Source organism: Hetaerina americana, unplaced genomic scaffold (genome assembly GCF_022747635.1).
Source record: "Hetaerina americana unplaced genomic scaffold, ioHetAmer1.1.p SCAF_61, whole genome shotgun sequence".
NCBI lineage: Eukaryota > Metazoa > Arthropoda > Insecta > Odonata > Calopterygidae > Hetaerina > Hetaerina americana.
In genome coordinates, this window is record NW_027287217.1 from 873,502 (window position 1) to 899,612 (window position 26,111).

At 39.3% G+C, this 26,111-nt stretch overlaps 1 protein-coding gene across 3 annotated transcripts in view; it reads right to left on the reverse strand.

Annotated features, from left to right (window-relative positions):
- Positions 1-26,111, reverse strand: part of LOC139695633 (clavesin-1-like) — a 57,542-nt gene that overhangs the window by 16,246 nt on the left and 15,185 nt on the right. The window contains exon 1 of one of the 3 annotated variants that reach the window (XM_071594443.1): positions 18,266-18,328. The exons of the other annotated variants lie outside the window; for them this stretch is intronic. The gene's annotated coding sequence lies outside the window, so the exon portion shown is untranslated. Of the gene's footprint in view, positions 1-18,265; positions 18,329-26,111 lie in introns of those variants that run through there. 3 annotated transcript variants of the gene reach the window in all.

Genomic DNA, 26,111 nt, shown 5'->3' on the forward strand with positions numbered 1-26,111 from the left:
TCAGGTCGTAGGACTGCAGTTAGTCTAAAAATCCATCAAAGTATCTATAAAGGGAATCTCATCCATTGAAAGACATGGTAAGTGGGATTTATCCGCTTGGTTTCCAGCAATTATTCCCCGAAAAGAGTAAGTTTTATTGTGGGCTCTTATGTACGACACAGCCGGTAAATAATAGCAATTAAAAGAGGAAGAAATAACCCAGTTTATAAATAATATGTAGCATATAAATGTAATAATTTCGTGTTTGTGGAAAAATACGTATTCGGTGTTTCATTTTTAATATATTAATGCTTATGGAGATGGAGGTGTTTATGCTTGTAATTAATGTAACAATAGTAGATGTGTTTCTCTGTGTTAAGTTTCAGCAGCAGTTCATTTTTAACTGTCAAAGAACCATTGTGCCGTTTAATAATTTCATAAAGCAAATATTGATGTATCAGAACTAATTTCCGTGGGATTTTAATAGAATATAATTTGGTAATTGGATTTTACAAGTAATGAATATTCCTTTCTTCCCAAACACACAGCAATTTCTTAGCAACGGTGAAATAATTACTGTACTGTTACTTTTAGTTATACATTTGAATTTGAACTTAACGTAGCTAAGGAAAATGCTATTTATATCCATAAAGACTCATGGCCGAGCCAAATTAAATAACATAAAAAATAAATTTATAACGCCTAATTTCGATTCCTATTTATTATTTTCTGGTGATTATGTATTAATTGTTTGTTAATATTATATTTATTATAATTGTGATTATTTATAAAACTTGAAAATTATGTGAAAGAATTTGAACTAGTTGTAATTGAAGCATTAAGCGGAAAACAAAAGCATACGTCATTAAAGAAACCACATCATGCTTGGCAGCACCATTACATCAATAGGTATATATGTTTAGTCGTGAGCATACTCGCCAAATTATTCTTATTAAAACTTCGCTATTCGCGGGGCATTTCTCGATTTAGCTACCTTCTGAAGCAATCGGGGAATTCCCTTTCAAAACCCCAAAAGACTACGCTCAGTATTTAGCGGTGGTAATGATCCGAGTGGAAAAATCGATTGCTTGCGTAAATTTAATGGTGACACGTGATATCTTTGCTTGCTTATTGTGTATTCCCTGCCTACTGCGCCTTCGTTTTATTGTGCCGCAATAAATAGAAATGACGATGGATTGATTCATCATATAATTTTTTTCAGGTTGCCCCAGTAACTAGCGTTTCTTATGGTCCTATATATCTGACCTCAAACCATCCTAAATGATAATAATATGTTTGCAAATGCGTTGGTACTTAAGAATATATTATGTGAATCTAAATTTTATTCAGTTTGTGTAGGAAACGATGCTGGACTATTCGAAGCACTGTTCCCTAACGCATGTAAGCCATCAGTAGCAAAATCCCTGACATTCGCCGCCCAAGAGGAACAATATTCCATATGAATAAGAAAAATAGTATAATTAATGTTCAATATAATTCATTATGACGATGTGAGAGTGTGTCGAGGGTATTGTTGGCACCAATACCTCTTCTGTCGGAGTAAACAACGCCTGGAGGGGAGCAAAAATTGTGATGGCACGAGAGATGGTATCATGCTGCACAAAATGTGTGCGGTCGACTAGCTATTTGCTTACTATAAAAGAAAAGACGTTATTAGTGTGAGCTGTTGGCATCAGTGTTCGGTCTAAGGTAATTTCACGTCCTCCGATTAAGAGGTTGGATGCAGCGACGCTTCGGAAAGGGCAAGAAAGTGTGTGTGTGTGTATAACCAAAATTCTCGCGTGGAATCCCATCAATCGCGTTGGGAATTGTTTAAGGTAAAATTCAAGTTAATTTTTTTAGTTCATAGACTGAATTTCAGAAAGAAATTTACGTGAATTCGTTTATTATGGAGATATCCTTGGATTCTTTTCTTTGCCATAATTTATTTCATATGCTCGAAAGAAAAATCCTCAAATCTTTTTAAGTGTCAGTGTTAATAGTTATTTATAGGATTTTAGTTTCAATCATAAGTGTTTAGTGTATTTCAACCTAATTCCTCAATTATTTTACTGTGGCGGATACGCATGAAGTATTTCTGTCAAATTTCTGGAATCGAGAGAGATATGGATAGGAAGAGGGGAGATTTACCGATGACCCGTAAGGAAGAGGATAATACAGTCTACCAAAGAGGGGTAGGGACAGGAATATGGAGACATGATGTGGACCTACGCAAGCCGACGACACTTGACAATGAGGTCTTAATACGAGATGAGGTCTGCCGTCCTTGGGGTTGATTACTTTATTTAAACAAAATATTATTTGGTTCTTCACAACAAAAGGCTTTTATTAATTACATCTAATATATTCATTCATCATAATACACATGGTTTTTAACTACGAAATATGTTCGATTTTTCGACACTTACTTCTACGTCAACTTCCTCCGCCGGGCTAACGTTTTTCAGCTATTGTGCCAGTCTACAATATGGTGACATTATTCCCAAATTCAAAACTTGAATTGCTGTACCATATACCCTTCCTTATTTTGGAACCTATAGTAGTAGTATCGCTGATTGCCTAATTCGGCGATAAGAGCTTGAGAGGGGGTCCTACGGCCTTAATTATACAACTGATAGTTTGAAACAGAGAAATAAGTCCTTGACAAACTCGTTATCGATAAAGGATGTATTTATCTCCGAGCTTTCATGGACTTCTTGTAAAATCTCAATCAACCCATGTTTATCAAAGCAAACATTATCGATTGCGAATCTGAAGATGTTGACTCTTTGTTTCGACGTTTTATTCGACCGGAACGTCGTTCGCCGGTGCGTAATTTTTACATTTTTGCATTACATGGCGCGAAGTGGTACCTAGAGCGTAAGAATTCCTTGGCACGATCTTGTAACCGATTTTCTTTTGGTGGGAAAATGTGATTAGTGTTGTTCCTTTGTAATATTTCGTCACATTTTTTCCAATCGGGGAGGAACAGGCTATGTGCAACGAATGTCGGGATGGAGAAATTATCGTAATTTTCACTTAGTATTATTTAACGGGGCAGTTAGGTCAGTTTTTTAAGTTTAAATATATGTGCTTCCACTTTTTTCAAATATATCATAATTTAAGAATGCGTTTATAGGAAAGAGAATGACTAACGAGAAAAGGTATTAAGACCTTAAGCAACAATTGCAGTACTCTATCAAAAACACTAAACAACGCTTAAAAAACAGTGCTTTCATAACTTAGCAGAATACTTTCATGTGTTGTCATACGTGAGAAACGTTTGACCAAATATTTCTCAGTGCATATTTCATAGTCGCTATAAACTTAAAACTGCACAATTTAATGCCATAACTTTATTTCATAGTATGGTTGTACTTAAGAACCTATTGTAATATGAGAACAGGGATATATAATGCTTTATTATTAGTAGTAGTATTCTATCGGCCGGAGGTTTTTTAATGAAACCTGAATACTATTACACAACGCCGTGATCACCTAAGGAGCGGAGCACTCATAAGTCCTTCCAACAAAAATCATTTGCTTAAGGCTAAATCATCTTTCAACTCCACATACTGTGTACCTTCCCTTATGCTGCCAATATCATTATTCTTTTCCTTCTCCCACATCGTTTACCCAACATTCCCTTCTTCCAACATCCTCTCTATCAAAGCCTTCGACATTATATTGTCACTATATATCCAGTATCTGCTTTTGATGCCTTCTTCGGATTCATCTCCAAAACATTCTCTCTTCCACTTCCTTGCTCTTCGGCGCGTATTTTCTTTTCTATCCATCACATCTTTGCCAATCTTCTCCGCGCTGATATTTCATTTAAGGGTTATGTCATCATCTCCTTCCTCTAATTAGCTCTTCTTTAGTTTTGGCAGTTTTTATCCTGAAGTCCTTAATTCTGTGCTAATTTTCGTATTGAAATACTGATCGAGTGAGCTAAGTACTCTATGCGCACCTAAACGTATATGTTTGAATGTTCAACTTGGTCTTACTTTTAGATTTATTTACTTTGGTTTTATTAATAATTTATCTTCATCATGTATCTTTTTTAAACTGCTGCGTTTAGTTGTAATAAGTTTCCTCTCCTGCTACATATTTTTTATCATTCTGTTGAAACAACTTAAGGATTGCACAATGTAAAAAACTTGCTTAAAACCCGTGTTTTTTTTTACCAGGAAGTCTCCATGGGGTCTTGCATAGAAAGGGACGTCATTTGTTTCTTTGATTGTGTTTCGGTAAATATTTGTTTGTTTTCTATCGTATTTCAATTGTGTGCTTTATTATCTTTTATTTGACAGTGTTTTGTAAACATTTTTTGTTCAGTGTAATTTTTTAATTTGTTTCTCAATGTTTGACGGGATATCAATTGCGCGTTGGATGTTTGATTCACTTAATCTTCAAAACTTCCTGATAAACAACATTCTGTTCGTTTCGTGCGGAATAGAGGCATTCTACACACTTCCAAGGCTTTGTCATTAAGATCACAAAATAAGTTTGAGCTAAGTGATAAGGAGGAGGAATTCTCATTCAATTAAAGATCCTGTTGCACTTCCATGCGTCTGTGAAAGGGTACATGGTTGAAGTCCAGCAGAATTAATTTGGAGCGTGTTGTGTATTTCACGTGCAGCTGGAATAGGCAGCTAGTACAAGTCCAGTAACGAAGACTTTGAAGTGGACAGTGCGGCAATACTGATTGGGAAAAAAATTGTCCGAGAAGTTTGTTCTTATTCCTTACTGCAGAATCTAAAAGTATTGGGGGTGATTGTAAAAGAGTCGATATTAATGAAAGTGACTTTTCAGGACGGAAGGGTAATTTCGGCAGGATGTATTCAGATCACTGGGTGTTCGGAGATATGTATTTGCTGAAATACCAGGAGTGTTTTACATAAAGTACGCATTGCCTTTTAGAACAGCAGGAATGTTATTGAATTCTCTTAGAGAATGCATCCGTCCAGGAGATCTTATTAACATACCGCTTTTGGGCGAGTTATAACGGTATTTGTCATCTTCAATGCGACAATTTCATGCATTTCGCTCTAAATCACAGGGAGGATGTGCGAGATCCAGCCACTGGGTTACACACTAATATTGTCGGTGGATTTTGGGCCGCCGTAAAACGAATAAACAAGATAGGATGTCGTGCGTTGAAAGGCTCTTCTAGCTGCATATGTGTGTGGATTTAAGTAGCACCCACGATATGTTGGGAAGGACTTATTCGAGCGAACAATTCTGGACATTACTTCGTTTAATCCTCTGAGGAGTAGTTTGTGTTTAAGTTTTCCTGGAGAGTTTGTGTTCTTATACTAAAACAGGGAAATCAAATCAAAAATAAAAGGCTTCCGCTTTCCGAACAGGACCCGTCTCACGTTCACACTGATCATATACGAAGGTGCGTAGTAAAATTTCGACTTGTTTTATTTGTTACTTGACGAATAAAACTTAGAGCAAAGGTGCCAACAATAGGCTTTGTAGTGCATTCTACCATGGTTATTTTGTTCTCACTAGAGAAAAACTGGAAATTTGAATGATGAAAACTTTTTCATTCATTTGCGGATAGGTGACCCTTCATAAGTTTAAAATGAAAGTGCTAATATTCACTTTGAATTGTGTAGGAGTATCGAAAGTCGTTGATGCACAAACATTTTAAATTATCCCCGATTTAAAAGGTTGACTACACACAGCTATCGAAATGTCAACCCGTCTGGGCCCTTCTGCTTGTCATTTTATTTGAAACATTTTCAGGAGAGTAGATCAATTTCAAGAGGAGGTATGTTAAACCTACATAAAGTACTGGTAAATCTGTTTCATTAGCACCCATTGTCTATCACGGCAAGCTATCGTGTGGATCGAATTACTCCTTGGGAGCAATCGTTAGATTACGCCTTTGGTTTTTTTAATTTGATTGGAAACTTGAGTTATTTGATATGAATCTTGAGCGATATGTTCTTTGGTTCCCTCGTCAATTCGAAGATAGATAGTGTTCAATGAAAGTATTTCTAATATAATTTGGAATACAACTGCCAGAGTTAAACCATGACCATCATGTAATATTTTTGTATTCAAATTTTATTTTACATGCATGTATATCAATTGCGTTTTTTTGAACATTTGAATGAGTACATATAGATAAATGAAACTTCGATCCTCTGTATAACTCATTTAATTTCGTGCGTGTATTTTCAAAACCGAAGCGCTCTCGGCTACCTGCAGAGAGAGGGTTACCAACTCTCCAAATTTCACCCGCACTAATTAGGCAAGTGTGGCACATTTCAGTGACTCGAAATATTGACTCTTTTAGTCGGGCACACTTCTCAAAGAATGGCCACCCTGCAGGCGACCAGTCAGTGGTTTTCACGTTGACATTTCAAGTAAATAAATTATCTCCGAAAGGGTTAAGACAAATCAATTGGTTGATGCTGACAACGTCACTGGCTAGTCTCATCAATCTATTCGCTTGCTATGAGAGGGTTGAAGAGCTTCTGTGCGTTATTGTGTAAATATATTATCCAGAAAAAAACGCCATCCTATCGGAGAGATTAATCACGTTCTCAAATCAGTGAGCTTTATGTCCCATTTCCATTGATAAACGTTTATTTCCTCATTAGCTACCGAATCTCCAAAATATTTCCCATTCACGGAACGGCAAGTCCTCACCGAAACCACCACAGTTATTAATGCTTTGGGCATATAATTATTTTATAGACTTCCTGCTGCGTGTTGAGATTTTGTCAAAAAACTCAGTTTCGTTCTTCCTACTGAGAACATCGTTTTCAGGAGCTGACTGAAGATTTTGTTTTGTTTGTCGCCATTGTGCGTTTCGTTAAAAAACCCGTTGATCATTTTGGCCGTTTTATTTTTTTTAAGTTAAGCGGCCCTTCATTTCGTGTTACTGATAATTTGTCTTTTCCATGAAGATCTTATACGGTAACACCATCTCTATGACAATTGGATGTTCGTTCGGCCTTCTCAATTGCTTCCGGAATCGAACGAGCATGATACATATGGCCCAAATGTTACCAAAACCTCGGTCCTATCGGAGAATATCTTTTCCCTCGGTTCTGAAATGATTTGTTCTGCGACATCTGAAGTAATCTACTGCCTTGTCTAAGGCGATCTTTTATCCTTCCTCAGCCTGATCTCAATTGGCCGTTTGGTACGCCCTACGTGTCGTGGGCGATAGGCATACGGAATATCATGAACGTCTTTAGTTTGGAGAGGTTGAATGGCATCCTTCTCAGATGGCAACAAATCTTTAATCTTCCTTATGGTATAACATTCGGTCTCAATACTGGTTCATCCTAAGATACGAGAGCTGCGGTCAATTGTTCTCGAAATACATACATGGCGGCTTTGCGAAGGTAGAGGATTGGTCCATTATGTTGAAAATATGGTTGTCCATTCGATTTAGATTGAAATCAAAATTAGAAAGTTAATTTCGAAGTTGGAATTGCAAAGATGCCAGTTTTGGTGAATAGAAAACTGGGGGCGTGTGAATTTGTGAATAAGTATGTCTGCGAAGGTCAAATATTATGTGAATATTCGTGTATGGCTTAATTTGAAGGTAATACGCCGTATAAAAACATATTGTAATCAATACGACGGTTGATTATTTAAGGACTAAGCTCCCTTCGGCATGTGAAATTCGTATGTTATTGGGATGATAAGCTTCCTAAATGATTCCTCTATGTATCCGATAACTTACACTGAATTAAAAATATTAACCACGATTTCCTGTAGTGATTAATGATAAAAATATTTTTTGGTCAACGGAAATTTAATAAAGATATTCGCGCTTGAAAATGTTGAAGTGTCGCCTCTATTCCCATAACCAGAATGACATAATGGTGGCCTTCCTTCACGGAAACGCTTTCTCAAAACTTAAGCCCTAGTACTGTTGATAAAAAGTAATATTACCTGTATTAGATGCAAGGGCGCTATAATTAATAAACTTCATCTTCATCGAGTCACCAATAATAGGTAACCATGGTTTCGTTTACAAATAAACACCGATCCAATTTTAAATATAGTATCAAATGTTAAATTAACATTTTTTATACTCTTCACGATTGGTTTATGATGAAAAATTTGTAATGAATACTTCACATATCATATTTATGGCCAATAGCTAATTATAGCTCACATTTACATGTTTTAATTTTATTTTTATATAAATACGTAGTAATGACTGCTTCTTTTACAACAATGCCTGCTGGGAATAGGTGCGGAAAGCATGCTAAACTTTCTGTATGAAGTCATGTACAGCAATCAGATGGCATTAATACCTTAAATAGATCATTAACCAGTCTTAATTTTCCCATTGCCACTAATATTGTGACTCATAAGAGTGCAGTACGTATTACGAAGCGCATGTTTCCCTTGGGATTGAGAAATGGGTCCCGGATCTGCTTCTTGACCATCCCGCGGTGACCGTCTCGGAGTCATCACCATGAACTGGTTTGTATTCTATCCTCCTATAACTTAAAGCAGCCTCTTTCAAACTTCTATACCCCTCCCGTGTTTTCAGCTGGTCCAGTACGTTTCTCCTTCCATTTGTGCTGCATTTAGCATGCCTTCTTGTCTTATAAAGTGGCCAGCACAGACCCTTTTCCTCCTTTCTTTGTCCGTTCATCTCCTCATTCATTCTTTTCATTCTTCTACATTCCCACATTTCGAATGCATCAATTCTTTTCCTATTCCCTGGTCTTACCGAGCAGGAGCAAATTTGAGATGGAGCATGATGGTTTTCAAAGTTCGCGGATGGTGCCTTTTGACTGTGATTGCGGAAGATACTCAAAGATGGTGGAAGAGAAGATAAAAAAGATAAAAAGGCGGTACAAAAGATCTGCGGGGAGCAACTACTATAGCCATGCTGATCCGAAATGGAGGACGGATAAGGTTTTTAATAGTAGATGGGAGTAGCGATTGAGAAGGTAAAGAAGTTTTAATAATGGAGGTAAAACAAAACGTATGAAAATGATAACATTGGAATATAGAAGATGATTTCAAAGCATACTACCTTGATCAAAAAGTTCCCGGAATAACCACCGTGTGGCGCTCCCATCGTTCCGATTTGAGTTCTGTTTTTTTTGTTAAATTGGTACATCTGTTGTTGATATTCCCTTTAAATCTTAGTGTCATAACTTGACATTTGCAAAAGTTACGTAGCCAAGAGTACATCTATCTCTGTGTGTGTTGGCGATTTTTTACAATTTCAGAAATGGATTTAAATTTGCAACAACGAACTTGTATTAAATTTTGCGTAAAAACGGATTTAGTGGCGCACGGACGTTGGAAATGTTGGAAAAGTGTTTCGGCAACGATTCTCTAAAAAAAACGGTCGTTTACCAGTGGCAGACCATCGACATCGAAAGTCGGTGAAAAAATTGATAAAGTAAAAGAAATGTTGGTCAATAACCGCAAATTAACCATCAGAGAAATAGCGGAGGACTTGAACATTGCCTATGGATCCGCCCAAGACATTGTGGTTAATGATTTGGGTTTCCGTCGTGTAGCAGCAAAGTTGGTGCCAAGAGACCTCAATTTCATGCAAAAAAGAGACCGTGTTGACGTCGCAAAAGACATGATTTGCGAGGCTGAATCCGATCCCACATTCATCAAAAGGATCATTACTGGAGACGAGACGTGGGTTTATGAGTACGACACGCAATCCAGACATCAGGCAAGTGAATGGCGTTCACCAAATGAGCCGAGACCAAAAAAACCACGTCGTTTTCAGTCAAAAAAGGAGGCAATGCTGACGGTTTTCATGGATTACAACGGTGTAGTGCATCATGAATTTTTGCCAGAAGGCCAGACAGTAAACAAAGAGTATTATTTGGGCGTTATGAGACGTTTGCGTGAAGCAATTCGCCGAAAGAGACCAGAAATGTGGGCAGAAAACTCGTGGACTCGTGAAACTTGACTTTTGCAAATGTCAAGTTATGACACTAAGATTTAAAGGGAATATCAACAACAGATGTACCAATTTAACAAAAAAAACAGAACTCAAATCGGAACGATGGGAGCGCCACACGGTGGTTATTCCGGGAACTTTTTGATCAAGGTAGTACACGTTAACTGTGATAAATACGACTTCGAGAGCGTTGAGTATTTTTTCCAACTTGGTGCTGTCTCAAATTGCAAGTACTTGGTTACAGAAGGGATTAATAAGAGAATATTGACTGAAAAGAGAGCTAACCTACTTACGTTCTTGAAATCTACCCTTCTATCTAGAAATTTGAAAATCAAGCAATTAAGGGTACTCTTTAGACCGGATTAGGATGGGAAGCAAGGACTACGTCAGTTTACCAATGAGAATATTCAACGAGTATTTGAACGGAAAGTTTTAAAGAGGATTCAAGAACCGGATAGAGAGGGTGATAGATGGAGAATAAGAACCAATAGATAAATAGAAAGCGTTATCAAAGGTGAAGACAGATATGTGCATTCACGACGGCTGGCTAAGTTCACCGATGGAGGCCAAAGTTCACCCTGGGCTATAGCGCCAAGTAAGTAAATAAGTGGTTTAAACACGCAGTTAGTAAGTGCAGCCAAAATGAGAAACGGAGCTCTATAACCTTCCTAGATTATACGAAAAGAATTACAACGGACGTAAAAATTAAATTGTCACGCAATACGGAATTCTTTTGATTTAAATAAGGTAAGTGTGGTGGGAAGTATATGGAAATAACAGAAGAGGAACGGGAAAGTAATAGGCGTACCAAAGAAGGCACTCAGCTGTACTAAAAGGCTGGTCACCTGAAAAATGAGTTTGGGTATGGGAAAGATATACCGACGACGTGCTATTTTTGGGTCTTGTTTTGCACGGAAGATAAACATGGTCTTCGATTACTTGGTGGATAATTTGAAGTTTACCAATCGACAGCGCCATTTTTAAACACTGAAATGGATTCAGTAATCTGATCGCTGGTATTTTTCAGTAGGAATCCCAAGTGTTAATGTGGACGGAGATGAAAATAACATTTCCCTGACAAACGCTCCCCATCCATCTTTATCTCGCTACAACTCCCCATCCACTCCCTCCCTTCTCTCCCAGTCTCCTCCCTCCCCTCCCGCGGCACTCGGTGAGACCTCGAGCGGGGAGAAGACAGCGAGAGCCCTTGGATATTAAGGAGTAGAAGTATTGCTACCACCTTTATCTGAATGTGAAGAAAAATCAAAGCTGTGCTTTTTTTTCTGTCGCAGGCGGATGAGATTATCGGACGTTGAGGATGTACTTGGAAGAAGTATAAAAAAACCGCATATCGGGCGAGGGCTGGGTTGTGCTTTCGTAAGAGAGGGGTTGCAGCACGCGCAACCACTTGAGAAAGCGTGCAATTCTTTGCCCTCCCATCAGTATCCTCCTCTCTTCTTCTTCATCGTGAAATAATGCTGAATCACCGAGTACGGTCAACGTTTCGCACAACGCCATAGACGGCCTTAAAGCTTGTTATTTATTACTATGCTATTATCATACCATATGATGTGTGTTCAAGTTCTATTTTTTTCTTGGGACCCAACCCAATTTTTTTCTCTGAACTGGGTGTAGAATGAAGTGAGCAGATAGGAAGGTGTGGTTATACTTAAAATTAGCAGGCACTCTTAATGAATACATGAAATAAGAATGCTGGACCTTACAGTGCACAGGGTCATAGATAGAACGAGAAGCGTTTTCATTACTTGGAATGGTATGATTAAGTGCACTAGAACAGCGTGCAATCATCTCTTTTCTCTAATTGCGTGATCTAACATACCCCATATAGAAATCCATCGTCGATTGAGTGGAAGATGCACGCGGTGAGATGGTGTTATGGATTTGTGTGTGACATTTGCGTTCGTGGGTACGCGACTGGCCAAAGATTGCCGATTAACGTCTTAACGTGACAAAAAGACCAAAGAAGCATCGGGACCACCACGGGGAATCAGAAATTTTACTGTGGGGAAAAGGGACCATGGAATCATGGCGTTGACGTTGTGAAAAATGTGTTTGTCTACAGGCAGATTATGATGGGAATTAACAAGTTTCAACTTTACGATGCAAGTAGTTTGTCATTAAAAATCTTAGAACTGGGGAGAGATCTTAGAACTGCGGAGAAGAGATCTTAGAACAGTATAGAACACTTCAAGTGGAGTATGCCGTCCGTCGGATGGGACGTTAAATTGTTTGACCCCTTAGCGCCTTTCGTTAAGAGTAGGCTAATTTCAACGTTGGGTGTCTCTTTAACATTCTCCCGTTCCATAAGTATTCTGGCCTTACCAAATTACTCTGTTATCCCTAATGGCGCGAATGAGCTCAGTTGTCCGCCGCCTTCCCTAATAAATACCACTACTAAGAAATCGAACGCACAATGTATGTTATTTCTTTAAGACCCCCTTTTCCTTATCTTCCCCTTTTACACTTGAACAACTCAGTACATCCGTGTTCCTAAGAACTCTTTGAAAGTGACTTTTACAGGCTTTGGGGGAAACAAACTTTCTTTTCATACAAGCCGGTATGCATATTTTATAATCGACAACTGAAAAATATGAGCGCCTTCTGCCGTATTTGAGAAGGCTCTTTGACGCTAGGTTTTCGTTAAAATTTTCATCCAAATTTGTTTGGTTTTTGAATACGCATGTTTCATTCTATGCAAAAATTTACAAATTTGAAAAAAAAATATTTTGAAACCTGCCTCAACGTCCACCTCCACCATCTTTTAAGAGGTCAATTTTTCCGGAACCGAACGTATTTCCCATGAAGTCAATGTGAATTTTACCCTCCAATTAGTGGCCGCTTTCCTCGGCGGTCAACGGTAACTCGATTTCTGACACAAGTCACGTGAAGATATGTTCGGTCTATACTCGTCGTTTTACCCGTGAAAGAAATATAAAATAATACATAAACCGCGCGTGCGTTTACCAAACATTTTTTATTAAAACGTTGCTAAGTGAAAATAATTTTGTTCTCAAGAACAAAGTTAGTTAAGAGTTCAAAATATTCTGCGTACAATTGATAAAAAGAGCATATGGTTCAATTCGTAGAATGGTTCACCTTAAGAAACAACCTCTTTCCAGGGGGCAGCTGGCGGTCGCTTTGAGACCAGCTTCACGGCGTGTTTGTGTGCACGTACACACATATATACAAAGATAAAATAACAGAAATACACAAAAAAGAAAAGAAACTCACTAGTTTTCGAATTTTAGGTGGTCCAAGCCACCTTTTTCAAGGAAGAGAAGGAAGGAACTCCTGAGTTCCTGTCAATCTGTGAATTACACACGAAGTGCCGTATGGTTTAGTTCGATGTCGTTTTACCCACACTAATGTACACCAACTGTTCAGCGTGTTCAGTACTTTCGTACCGAGCTGAAAATAATATGCGTACATTGATTAACCGAATGCCTTGAATTTATGGAACAGTTAGAATATAACGTTTAACGGTATATCAAGCTTAAAGAGTTGCAAATGACTCTGTAATTTTTAGGAACTCTCAGTACTATGTTACAGCATTGTTCGCAGTTCATTGTTCACTCGTTCTAATGCAAATAATTACCTATAACTCCTTCTGTTTGCATATGAAGTTATTTGAAATGATGAAATTTGATGATAAATGCACGAGTTAAATTATTTTAATACATGACTTAACTTTTTTATTAGATATTCGTCGTCAGCATTTGTCGACAAGTTGTGAAAAAAGAGGCGCGGAGAAATAACGCCCGAATTTCGTATCGTAACGTGTAATAGAAAATTTTCTGCATCATTATTTGGTAACCTTGATTTTAGCCCACATCATTCATTCTGCAGATTACTTCCCTTGACCTTTGGTGGACGAGAGGGCGGAGACATATAACGGCATGCCTGGAGGGCAATATCCAATTTCCTGACCATTGATAAAAACTTGGCCCGTCACCAAATCACCCAATATTTCTCTTAGTCTACCGCGATCTCTGAAAATTACCGTATATATCCTAGGCACTCAGAATATGCCATCTAATAAGTATGCTAGTGGTTTAAGAGCTCCATGTGTTTTATTGTGTGCCCAAAATACATAGTCATTAATTTAATCCTCGTTTGTATATTGTGTACAATTAAAAGTACGGGTATATGGAATTTAAGTTTCAGTTTATTTCCTAGTGTTAAGAGAATTTGATTGAATTATAGCTGAAAGACTAAATATTTCTTGAATAGCCGTCAAATTTCACCTGTTTGGTTTATAAATGATTACCATTAAATTTTGTGGCGACTCTTTGCATCTTCGATTTACCTTTCTTTCAACCAGAATCATTTAAACGATAATTTTTGCATCTTCCATATGAATTTCAAGGCAAGGTATGACAATAGATACAAAAAGACACTGTAGCACCCATTTATATGAATATGGTTTGGTGAAAGTTGTTATTATTGATCAGTATATGCAAGCAACGTTTGGTAATTTATTACGTACCTGCTTAAGTCAGAGGAGCAGAAGTACGTCTAACGATTCGATTTTGGAAATTATGAATCCCTAATTAAAAGTACAATTAGTGACATCATCGGAAACGTTGTACATAGCAATGCATGCTGGAAAACATTCGCAATAAACGTTGAGGCAACTTAACAGGATACACGGTGCGTTCCGATGTTTATGCAATTAAATTACCCGCGCCGCCGCTATTAGTCGGAGTGGGTTCAAACCACATGGAGTAGGTGGAAGTACGCTAAGCTTTGCCATGAAACCAGTCTCAGTGCTCTCCAAGCTGTGAATGCAGCAGGACGTCAGTTATTGTAAACTTCTGCGCGCCGACCGTATCACGAAAAAAATGGAATCGACGATCGAGCAACGTTACCCGGTCAAGTTTAGTGCTAAACTGAAAATATCGCTTGAGCAGATTGACAAAATGATTCGCGAGGCTTACGGGGACTCGGCTCTGTCCTACTCACAAGTTTCTAGGTGGTTAAAGGCCTTAAAGGAGGGCCAAGAAGAAGTTCACGACGAAGAAAGCTCTGGGCGGCCGCCAAACAGCATGACCATGTGAAAACAGTGCTAATTGTCTTTTTCGGCAGTAAAGGAGTGGTCCATAAGGAGTTTGTTTTTCAATGGCAGACTGTTAACGCTGCATACTACGTGGATGTGCTAGAAAGACTCCGAAAACGGACATCAGGATTAGAAAAGCATCTCCGCTACCTGGCAACTCCATCATGACAACACACCTTGCCACAACGCGCTACATGTCCACGAGTTCCTGCCCAAACACCAGGTACCAACGCTACCCCACCACTCATATAGTCCTTAAGTTGCCCCAGCAGACTTCTTTTGGTTCCCTCGGATTAAGGCAGCCCTGAACCCATTTTTCGTCCATATAAGAGATCCAATCAGCCTCGAGGAAGACCTTGCGAGAGGTCCCCGAAGACGCCATCAAGGGCGCCTACAGATCATGTCAGAATCGCTGGAGAAAATCTTAAAACAAAATAATTGCATTACTTTCGGAACGCACCCTGTGTGATCACTGAAGGAGGGCATGGTAGTTCATGTAGGGAGATGTGTGCTAGGATTGGAGGGCCCCGGTTCCATTTTGGGCGAAGCATATGAGCACCTTCGTCTTAACCCAAGTTGTGTGATGTTTCTGGTCAACCAGATCTTCCTGGGAAACCACTGGTGACACAAAGGGGAAAAGGAACTGGCCCCCCAACCCTGTGAATGTGTAAGTTTCACACGCTGCATTGTGTTTAGTCCTGGGTGAGCCCCATCCTAACCCATAAAAGCAACCATGCACGTGCTGACCACTGCGGAGTTTTTATCGCCAAAGAGAGGGAGGACTCCTCCTTCCCGTATCCAATGGTATCACGATTTCGTGCACTGATATTTTAGAATGTAATTGTACCTAACCATAGGTAGGTGAAAAAATACAGTTGAGTGAAGAGTACTTAATTATTTTTTTTCGTTTGTTTGGAAGAGTCCTGTGGGAATTCAGCTTTACTCTTTGTGGATGATATTACACATACATACACATTATTGTATTTTGAAGTCATATGGAGGGCATAGCAATGCAACCATTCAAACAATGAAGTATGAACCATTTCGAATGTAACCAGGGCATGATAAATAAATAAAAACTTCTTATTTCTTCGCATTTTTACATAACTCTCTCGAAAAATAAAACAAATAGCTTCAGGCAAAGAAGCCGACCATAGAACCGTTTTGTTTAAAGCGTTCGATCAAACAAATGAAGAAATGAGTTCGTAAACACCAATTCTCGGTAGCCATCACAAAATTAGTTCAGGTGTGTTAATTTGCGCGTATTCAAGCGTTCGTGAGTCTTTTTTTTTGGAACAAGGAACTGTATCCGAATTATTGCGGGAAGGGGTTTCCGCAGCGCATTATTGTGATATTTGAACCAGTAACGAAAGCACTGGAATGGAGATATGGGAGATAGGCATGTCGATGAATGTGTAAACGTTTCTTAGAGGCGAGAAAAAAATATGAAGGACGGAGAGGCGATAGCGATAAAAACTCAAGGATAAGAATAATGCACGGGTGAGGCGATCTTGAAAATCTATCGGTCCACCTTCGGAGAAGCTACCATTTGATTCTTATTTTAATTTTTTATATTTCACTATGTTTGTCATATGTATTTGTATATATATTCGCGGCCCACACACACACATATACATATATATATATATATATATATATATATATATATATATATATATATATATATATATATATATATATATATATATATATATATATATATATATATATATATATATATATATATATGATAAAAAAATAATATAAAAACCATAAACATAGTAATCAGCCCGAAGGTCGGTTTGGTAGGTGATGGCAGAGTTCACCCAGTACTAAGCCCGATGGCGTGTGAAATTTCACACATCAGGGTAGGGGGGCCAGTTCCTTTCCCTGTGCCGGTTATGGTTTCCCAGGAAGACCTGGTACCCAAAAAATCACATAGCTTGGGTGAAGCTGCAGGTGCCCAGGTTACCCAGGAATCGAACCCGGGACCCTCCGGTAGGCAGTCCAATGCTCTACCCACTGGACTACTGCGACCCACTTTAATATATGTTATGTATATGTATATATATATGAAATAAGTGGGTCGCGGTAGAGCGTTGGGCTTCTGACCGGAGGGTCCCAGGTTCTATTCCCGGGCAAGTCTCAGGGCACCTGCAGTTCCACCCAAGTTATGTGATTTTTCGGGTACCAGGTCTTCCTGGGAAAACATAACCGCCACAGGGAAAAGAACTGGCCCCCCTACCCTGATGTGAGTAATTTCACTCGCCGTCGGGCTCAGTACTGGGTGAACTCTACCGTCACCTACCACACCGACCTTCGAGTTGATTACTGTGTTTATGGTTTTTATTTACACATACTATTTCTCTTTTGGTGGGTGAATAGGTCTCAATTTCGCCCAAATAAATACCTCTATCTATCGATCTATCCCTCTTTTGGCCAAAGAATCGGGGCACTTGGTTGGATAAATGATCACAGATCTTGTGTTTCCTGGATAGCTCAAGTGGTTAAGAGCTTCCGTCCGGCGAGTGGAAAGGTCCGAGGTTCAATTCCCGGGCTAAGACATTTTTACACTCGTGATCTGCTTTATTCCGCCTTCCCCACCTCTCCTGTGTTCCTCCTTTATGTGTGTTCCTATCCCTTTTCCTTACATCAGTTTCTATATAAATGAGTATGCATAAAAATTTTTTTTTCTCATACATACTCGTATACCTGTACTCACGCAGACACGCATGCATACACAAACATTATATATATATATATATATATATATATATATATATATATATATATATATATACAAAATTTTTCGATTATACGGAAACACTCACACGAGCAGTATTACAATGGGACGGCACAATAGAACACAAATAAAATAGTAACATTTAAAAGGACACTCACACGGTAAAATATTTTTTAGCTTTCGGCCTTCTCCGATCCCTTCTTCAAGTAAGCTTACTGTTTTAAATGTTACTATTGTGCCGTCCCATTATTATTTTTATATATATACATATCTATGTATTTGTACATATATATGGTTATCCATGTACGAGTATATATATGTAAATGCATACTTGTAGAAGAGAAATGCTCGCGTCTTTTTTTTCCTTCGACGCAATCGAAAACGGTGTTGAAATGGAGCAGTGAACAAGAATATTTCGTCTGAACGACAGGTAAACGACCGCGCTGATTGCACGCCGAGTTGGAATCTTGGACTCTGATTGGCGGATTGTCACAATGAGCAGCGTTTGAATTTTAAATGTGGCGGACAGAGTACTCACGATTATCGATTGATCAACAGTGTGGTGCAAGAGATGTATTCCAGCTCTTACTGCTCCTTGTCGTGACTGCTGTCTAGGGTAAAACGTTCTTCGAGAAACGATTAGATATTGAAATGGACTGCGATGCTTGGTGGGGAAAATGCCACCATGGATTCGAAGATGCTGTGATGGAATGATAAAGAGCGAGGCAGTCGAGTCGCCTATCTAAACCGACAAACTTTGTATTCCTTGTCCTGGGCGAACATATATGTATTTTTTTCGATTGATTCCTGACCTTTGACATGCCCCGCTGCGTGATAAGGCAGTCTCCGCCCGTTTTTGAGCATTTCGCCACATCACGTAGCTGAACCCTCTTTGACCCCATTGGTGATGCGTCCTCCCTCCAATTCCCCGCAGTGTGCTACAGAAGTCACTTACGGGGGGAAGGAAGCTTAATACACATACGCGCCAGCACACATTTAATGCAAGGACTTGTGTCAACGGTTAACTAACCAAAGAAATCGTGCGTCGGAAATGCGAACTGGATGCATTTGATGGACGCGATTTGATTGGCCAACGAGACGCGATGCTAACGCGACGCCGAACAGTCAACGCGCCTTAACACAATCATGCTTGAGTTGCATCCTCGTTCAAAGTTTTCCGGTCCACTGTATCTCTCATCAGAGACCTTATCTTTCCCAGAATAGAATATCCCGCTTCTTCGCCCTCAACCTTAAGGCACTTGAACAGCCCTAAGTCAGAAGTACTATTTCACAATTACATTGACCGAGTCAGAGTTGAATTGAAGTCCCTCGCGATGGATTGAGTGAGATGCTGCAGGCAAAGTTAATTTGCCGTAGAAATGGGGGCGTGGTAGGTTAGTGGGCAGTCCGTTCTACCAGGTGACCTGAGGGTCTGGGTACGAGTCTGGGGACTTTCGATGCTCCCAACTTTGCCCTAGATGTTTAATATTTCGGGTACCAGAACTTTCTGGAAGGAGACTCGGTCTCCATGCCGTGTTGCTTGAATTTGGCCCGCTTTAGAGGATTATGAATAGCGTATCAAGTCGATGGAAAGTTGCAGGTCTTGTAAATATTATCTGAGCTCCACCCTCACCTATCATTACCAACATTCGTATTGAATACTGTTACTTGGTGGCTGATCGATGATCAAATGGCCCCACCGGCGGTCAAGGGGTGCTCAATAAGTAATGACCATTGCACATTAGAAGAACGTTGGAGCCAGAAGAAACCTTAAAGAAGCATATCATGAGATGGCTGGTAGGAGAATGTAATTAAGAAGTAGGAGAGAAGTGTCACTTCGCTTTAATTAGGTCACATTTGGAATACGCCGCAAGTATTTGGGTTCCATGGGATAGATTGTTGATTGAATAATGAGATGAAGTTCGGAGAAAACACCGACGTTTGTTAAAGATCACTTCGATACTCCGGGGTGGAGCGTTACCGGCATGTTGTGAGAGATCGGGTTGAGAATCCCTTGATTCACGAAAAGGGCAAGCAAGCAGACTTTTTAAATTGTAAAAGTCATCAGTTTTCTTGTGACACCGAGGGAATTATTATTGCCACAAATGATATCGATAGATTCGACCACCGGGATGAAAGAAGAGAGGGATAGGCACCGTCTAAGATGGATTCAAATACTCAATATTACCTCGCACCATAAGAAATCATAGAAAATATACGAAAAACTCCCGAATATATTAATTGATAGACTAAAATTTAACGATTTAGTCAAAGACACCAACCATTCCATTGAACGCATATGCATTTATGTGCGTTTTGCTCTAGCGTTCATGTTAATTAGCTAATATATCCTCAAATGTACATACGAAATAATATTCAGGCATGGCCGGTGTCCAAACACCCCCCGCCACACACCCTTGCGGTGACTTTAACATGATTGAACCTGCAGCTGATGCAATATTACTGGAGTCAAATCTATTAAACTTTAAAAAAAAATACAATATAATTTTCGCTAATAACAAAAACTTATTTTGTATATGTGTGCGTACAAAGAATTAAACGGAATATGAAAATGAATGATCGCTCTTCATAGAAAAGCCCTTCATAGATCATACGACCGATGAAAGTAGTTAGATACTCAGCCATCAATACAATACTGAGTCAGGACGAAACATTTTTACGAAATATATTGATGCAATAACATTTCCCAACGACATCGACCGTGTAAGGATCGCTTTTTATCTATCCCCATATCCCCATCTCCACCCCACCCCCGCCCCAATGCCTCCTACCGCCAGTGTTTCTCAACCTCAGATTTCTTAAGGTTTGCCCCTCGATATTCCGTGTCACAACTGCGCTCTTCACCTCTTTTTTCCTCTCGGGAGCTAATCAAGACAATCGTCTCCCCCATCTCCTGAGCGACCGTAACGCACCCGTTTCCTCATCTCCAACCGCGGCCTATTTGTAAGCAATCCCTCGCCCCAAAGCACCCTAATCAGGGGCCTGGCGTTATCTGGTGTGGAGAGAAGTATAAGGGTGTTAGGGTCTGACCACATGAGTATCTATGTGTATTGATAGACTCTGCATCAGTATTATATATATTTATTCGAATTCATCGGATATATACAAAAACGTGTGTGCATACACACACAAAAACATATATATATATAGAAATACTGTATGTATATATGTGTGTGTGTATATATATATATATATATATATGCCGAGGTTTCGATGTCGACATCGGTGAATCGAAATCGAGTTATCGATTTCAGCACTTGAAAACGTTTCCCTTTGTCTCTGCTATCCCGTCTCCCTCTCTTTATTACTCTCATTTCCCAGTGTCCGTCCCACTGACCCTGACGCGACATTAATTCCTCGAAACTTTTGTGAAGCGCGATTACGGGCACCGGAGGTGTCGACGTGGCAACCCTCCTGTTCCCGGTTTTTCCATTTATTAATTGAGAGGACAAAGACGTAATTGGGTAAGATAGTGAAGCCCTTTTCAGCGCAATAACCATGTTAGTTGGGCCATAGTGAGAACACTAATAATTTATGTAGATACCCAGCGCGGTTTTTTTATTGTGCAACATCGTTTTGTCTAAATGGAAAAAGGAAATTATCATATTAATACCCAAATTATTCTTGATTTTTTTATGAAGTATTAGTCATTGTCAACACAACTTGGCCGATTGCGCAATTGTTTTGACAATCAATCCGTGGGTTTTTATTTGACAGGTTTGAGATATGGATATGCACGGACAGTGGCAAACAAACTAGCCATCGAACGCTTAATTTCCGTCACGCAAGAGTTGCTTCACTCCGATAAGAGTTAATAGAATTCCATTGGGAATTGTATGGACAATAATGGAACAAATTTTAGTTGTCTCCCCCCACTAATCACAATCAGAAGTAGGCTGGAATGAGTTGTCGAACTGGTTTGTTAAATGCCATTTAATTCAAAAGTATTCTGCTCCATATTAAAAAAACCGGCGTAGCCTTATGAAGCTTGAAGATTTTCAATTGGTTCCATTAGTATCATCTAGATTATTGCTTTTTGGAGACGAAAATATTTTTCAATTTGTTAGAATCGCATTTGCGTCGGTTTTCATGTAATTTCCCGATTCATAAAATGTCTCACGGAATATGTCACATTGCTTATGTTTCCACAGGAGAAACTTCCCTCCGAGTCGTCGAACCAAGAACGTGTTACTGTCACCTTGCTGCTGTGTTTTGAGAGGACTGTGAAATTTATATGTATTTTTTTTATTTTGCATATCATTATATGTTAGTTGGCGCGTGGTAGTCCAGGCGTTTAGACTACTGAATGGAAGGCCGTGTTCGATTCCCGGACCATCCCGGCCGATCAGAACTTTCGGGTACCAGAACTTCCTGAGAAATCATAGATGGCACATGGAAAGGTCCCCCTTTCCTGATGTGTGAATTTCACACGCCGCTGGGCTTAGCACTGGGTGAACTCTACCGACACATGCCAAATCAATCTTCGGGTAAATTAATGTGTTTTTATATTATGTTAAAGTGCGATTTATGTTAACGCTTTGCAGTTTATGTCAATGAAATTTCTTCAAATATATGTTTTAAGTGGGTCGCGGCAGTTCAGGGGGTAGAACGTTGGACTGCTGACCGGAGGGCCCGGGTTCGATTCCCGGGCAAGGCACTCCGGGTACCTGCAGCTCCACCCAAGCTATGTGGTTTTTCGGGTACCAGATCTTCCTGGGAAACCATAGCCGGCACAAGGAAAGGAACTGGACCTCCTACCCACACGCCGTCGGGCTTAGTACTGGGTGAACTCTACCATCACCTACCAAACCGACCTTCGGGTTGATTACTGTGTTTATGGTTTTTTCATATGTTCTAAGTATCTAGTAAATTAACTAAATTGTCTGAAGGAAAACCTGTGGGAGGTTTTTAGACTAAGAGATCAGTTTTCTGAAACGATTCCCGATTTACTAAACCATTTATTTATATGTTATGCAAATCAACACCTGGCTGATCAGTCGTATTTCGCGGGTAGGAATTAACGGAATGCAAGTTCTGAGGCAATTATTTTTCCCACCAGTCCGATATCTTTTTCAAGATACTGGTGGTAATCGATCATAAAATCTCATTCTTCCCTGATATTGGCAAAGAATTGAATCGTGCCGGCCGTCTTAGGTTATCGACACGTGTAAAAACCTACACCTAACGCATCCGTCGGCACCTGTATTACTCCTAACCAAATTCAAGGGCAATGTGGGGTCGCCAGATCTCTGGGTGGCATTATTTTTTGCATCTACATCTACATTTTGCATTTAAACATCAGAAGCCACAGGACGCAGAGATAATTAATGAAATTTTATCTTCTTAAATCATTCTGAATCGCCTTGAAAAAAACCTTTTAATTACCTTTGCGCATTATTCGTGAAAGGAACTCGCGGAAAACCAAGTAATGAGTGGGTGCGTGTGTGTATATTTGTATATATATATATGTATATATGTGAGTGTATATATGTGTGTGTATATATGTATGTATATATATATGTTGTACATATATATGTATATATATATGTATATATGTGTATATATATATTTTTTAATTTAATTTATATATATATATATGTATATATATATATATACACACACACACACACATACATAAATTCAAACACGAAAACCCGCCAAATGGCGAACACATTCATTCACGTGGAGATACAGAAATGGAAGAGAGAAACTCACACATCAGGGTAGGGGGGCCAGATCCTTAGATCCTTTCCCTGTGCCGCGTATGGTTTCCCGGGAAGACTTAAATATATATATATATATATATATATATATATATATATATATTTATATATATATATATATATTTATATATATTTATACGTGTTTGAATGTATATATATATATACATTCAAACACGAAATACCGCCAAACGGCGAATAAATACTCATATATACAGAAACAGATATAAGGAAAAGGGATAGGAACACATATAAAGGACGAACACAATAGAGGTGGGGAAGGCGGAATCGAACGGATTACAAGAGTAAAAATATTTCCCTGACCGGGACTCGAACCTCGGATCTTTCCACTTGCCGGGCGGATGCTCTTAACCACTTGAGCTATCGAGGAAACGTAATTTACCCTGAGATCCGTGGGTCTAATATGTCGCCAAGCGCCCCGATTCTTTAGCCAAGAGATGGCGTCAGGGGGCTGTTTCACCCACCAAAGGAGAAATACACCACACACAAGAGGAAAAGAGAGTGGTTTAGAATTCATACAACATCATACAGGAAAGGAACAGTGCGTTTCGTGGCACGCATAGCCAGAAGAAAGAGATGAGCCACATTGGCCAAATACACATTCAAACACGAAATACCGCCAAACGGCGAATAAATACTCATATATACAGAAACAGATATAAGGAAAAGGGATAGGAACACATATAAAGGACGAACACACAGGTTCGAGTCCCGGTCAAGGAAATATTTTTACTCTTGTGATCCGTTCGATTCCGCCTTCCCCACCTCTATTGTGTTCGTCCTTTGTATGTGTTCCTATCCCTTTTCCTTATATCTGTTTCTGTATATATATATATATATATATATATATATATATATATATATATATATAGACACACATATACATACATACACAGGTCGCGGTAGTCCAGGGGTAGAGCGTTGGACTACTGACCTAAGGGTCAGGTTCGATTCCCGGGAAAGCTTCTGAGGGCACCCTCAGCCAAAGCCACCCAAGGTGTTTCGTGTACCAGATCTTCCTGGGAAACCTTAACCGGCACAAGAAAAGGCACAACCCTGATATAAGAATTATTTCCACCATCTGACTTTTCCCCCTATTTATGCATGACTTTTCATTTTCTTGTTTGGTAGTCTACCGCTTAAGGCATATTTTGAATGGAAACAGATTGGTCTTCGTTAGATTATTTACCTCCGTCCAAAGAGACACAACCTGACAGCCGTTCTTACGTTACACTGCTCTTCAATTCGTGGACATTTCTATCTCCCTTCATTTCTGTTATTGTCAACATTCTCACCCTCTTCCTTACCCTACCTCGCCTGCCTAACTTTCTCGCTTCTACAGGGTGCGGCAACATGATTTGCTGATTTGAATAGGTTACCCAGTCCGAATGAGCTAGTCAGTCTTTATCAGGACTGGAAAATGCTGATACAAGAAATTGGCCGTTTTATGGAATTATTTGATTCAATTCTCTTAAGCCTAGCTTCTGTAGGAGTTAATTGTATTCGGTGTTCTGTGGAAAGGGTTAGATTTTTTATTTTTATTTCTAAATGTAGTTCTATCGAGAAAACGTGGTGGGACCCAGCCACAACAGACATCACTCACCATTTATTTGATGTCACGTTCTTCAGATCGAATGCTGAAAATACCCGCTGGTAACTTTTTAATGTTGCAATTTTTGGATGAAAATATGCGGGTCTGTGTGAGCGTAAATGATTAATTTTCCTCATTAGTATCAGTAATTGTTCGTCTTTAATTATTCTTATCCCATACTTTTAACAGGGAAGAGCGAAATTTATACTAAAAAAAAATGGACCCCGGAATTATAGGGAAAACGCTCGTCCTGGACAAGATTTTTCCGATGGAATTTTTATCATGTTTCTTATTATTTTTCCTCAATGCCCTTATATCGCGATCTTGATTGCTTAGCGGGAACTTAATTTATACGCGAGACGAGTGTGGTTATTCTTCACTGAACCACTTACCGTAGCCCCTCTCTCGAGGACTCACAAAATTAGGGAAAGAAGGTAAGTGATGATGCTATCTCAATTGAAGATGGAAACAAGCGGAAGAAAAAATTGGGCGTGGTTCCCTTATTCACGTTTGCACAGGCGTGTTTTTTGCGTTACCGCGATATTGAACACGTGTGTTACGCGAATGTGCGTCTGCATCAGTGCCTGGGAAACGTGTCATTTGTCCCGTGCAAAATGTGTAATCTCATACACTTGCGTGTCTTTACTTTAAATGCCTATACGAATGCTTACTTATTTTTCTTCAGTGTGTATGATTTACGTAAGTGACTCTTCCTTTTTTCGAGCCTCTCTGTCAAGCCATCCACTGCGGAGACAACTGTAGGATTTTGTGAAGTCTAACCTCGTTCTGAGGTCTCCCTTAAATCCGCATCGTACCACGTGTTTGTGAGCGTGTGGGCTAGACTTGACGTCATTGAGTTGGAGCAGTAATTGAGTCAATGCTCATTGATTTCTCGGATATTTCATTCCATCTTGACCATGCGAAAACCTTATTCTCTCTGAGAGCGTGTAAACGATTGATAGTCAGTAAATAACATACGGCTGGTTATTTTATTAAAGATAGAAATTATACTCAGAACTTTAGGTTCGCTA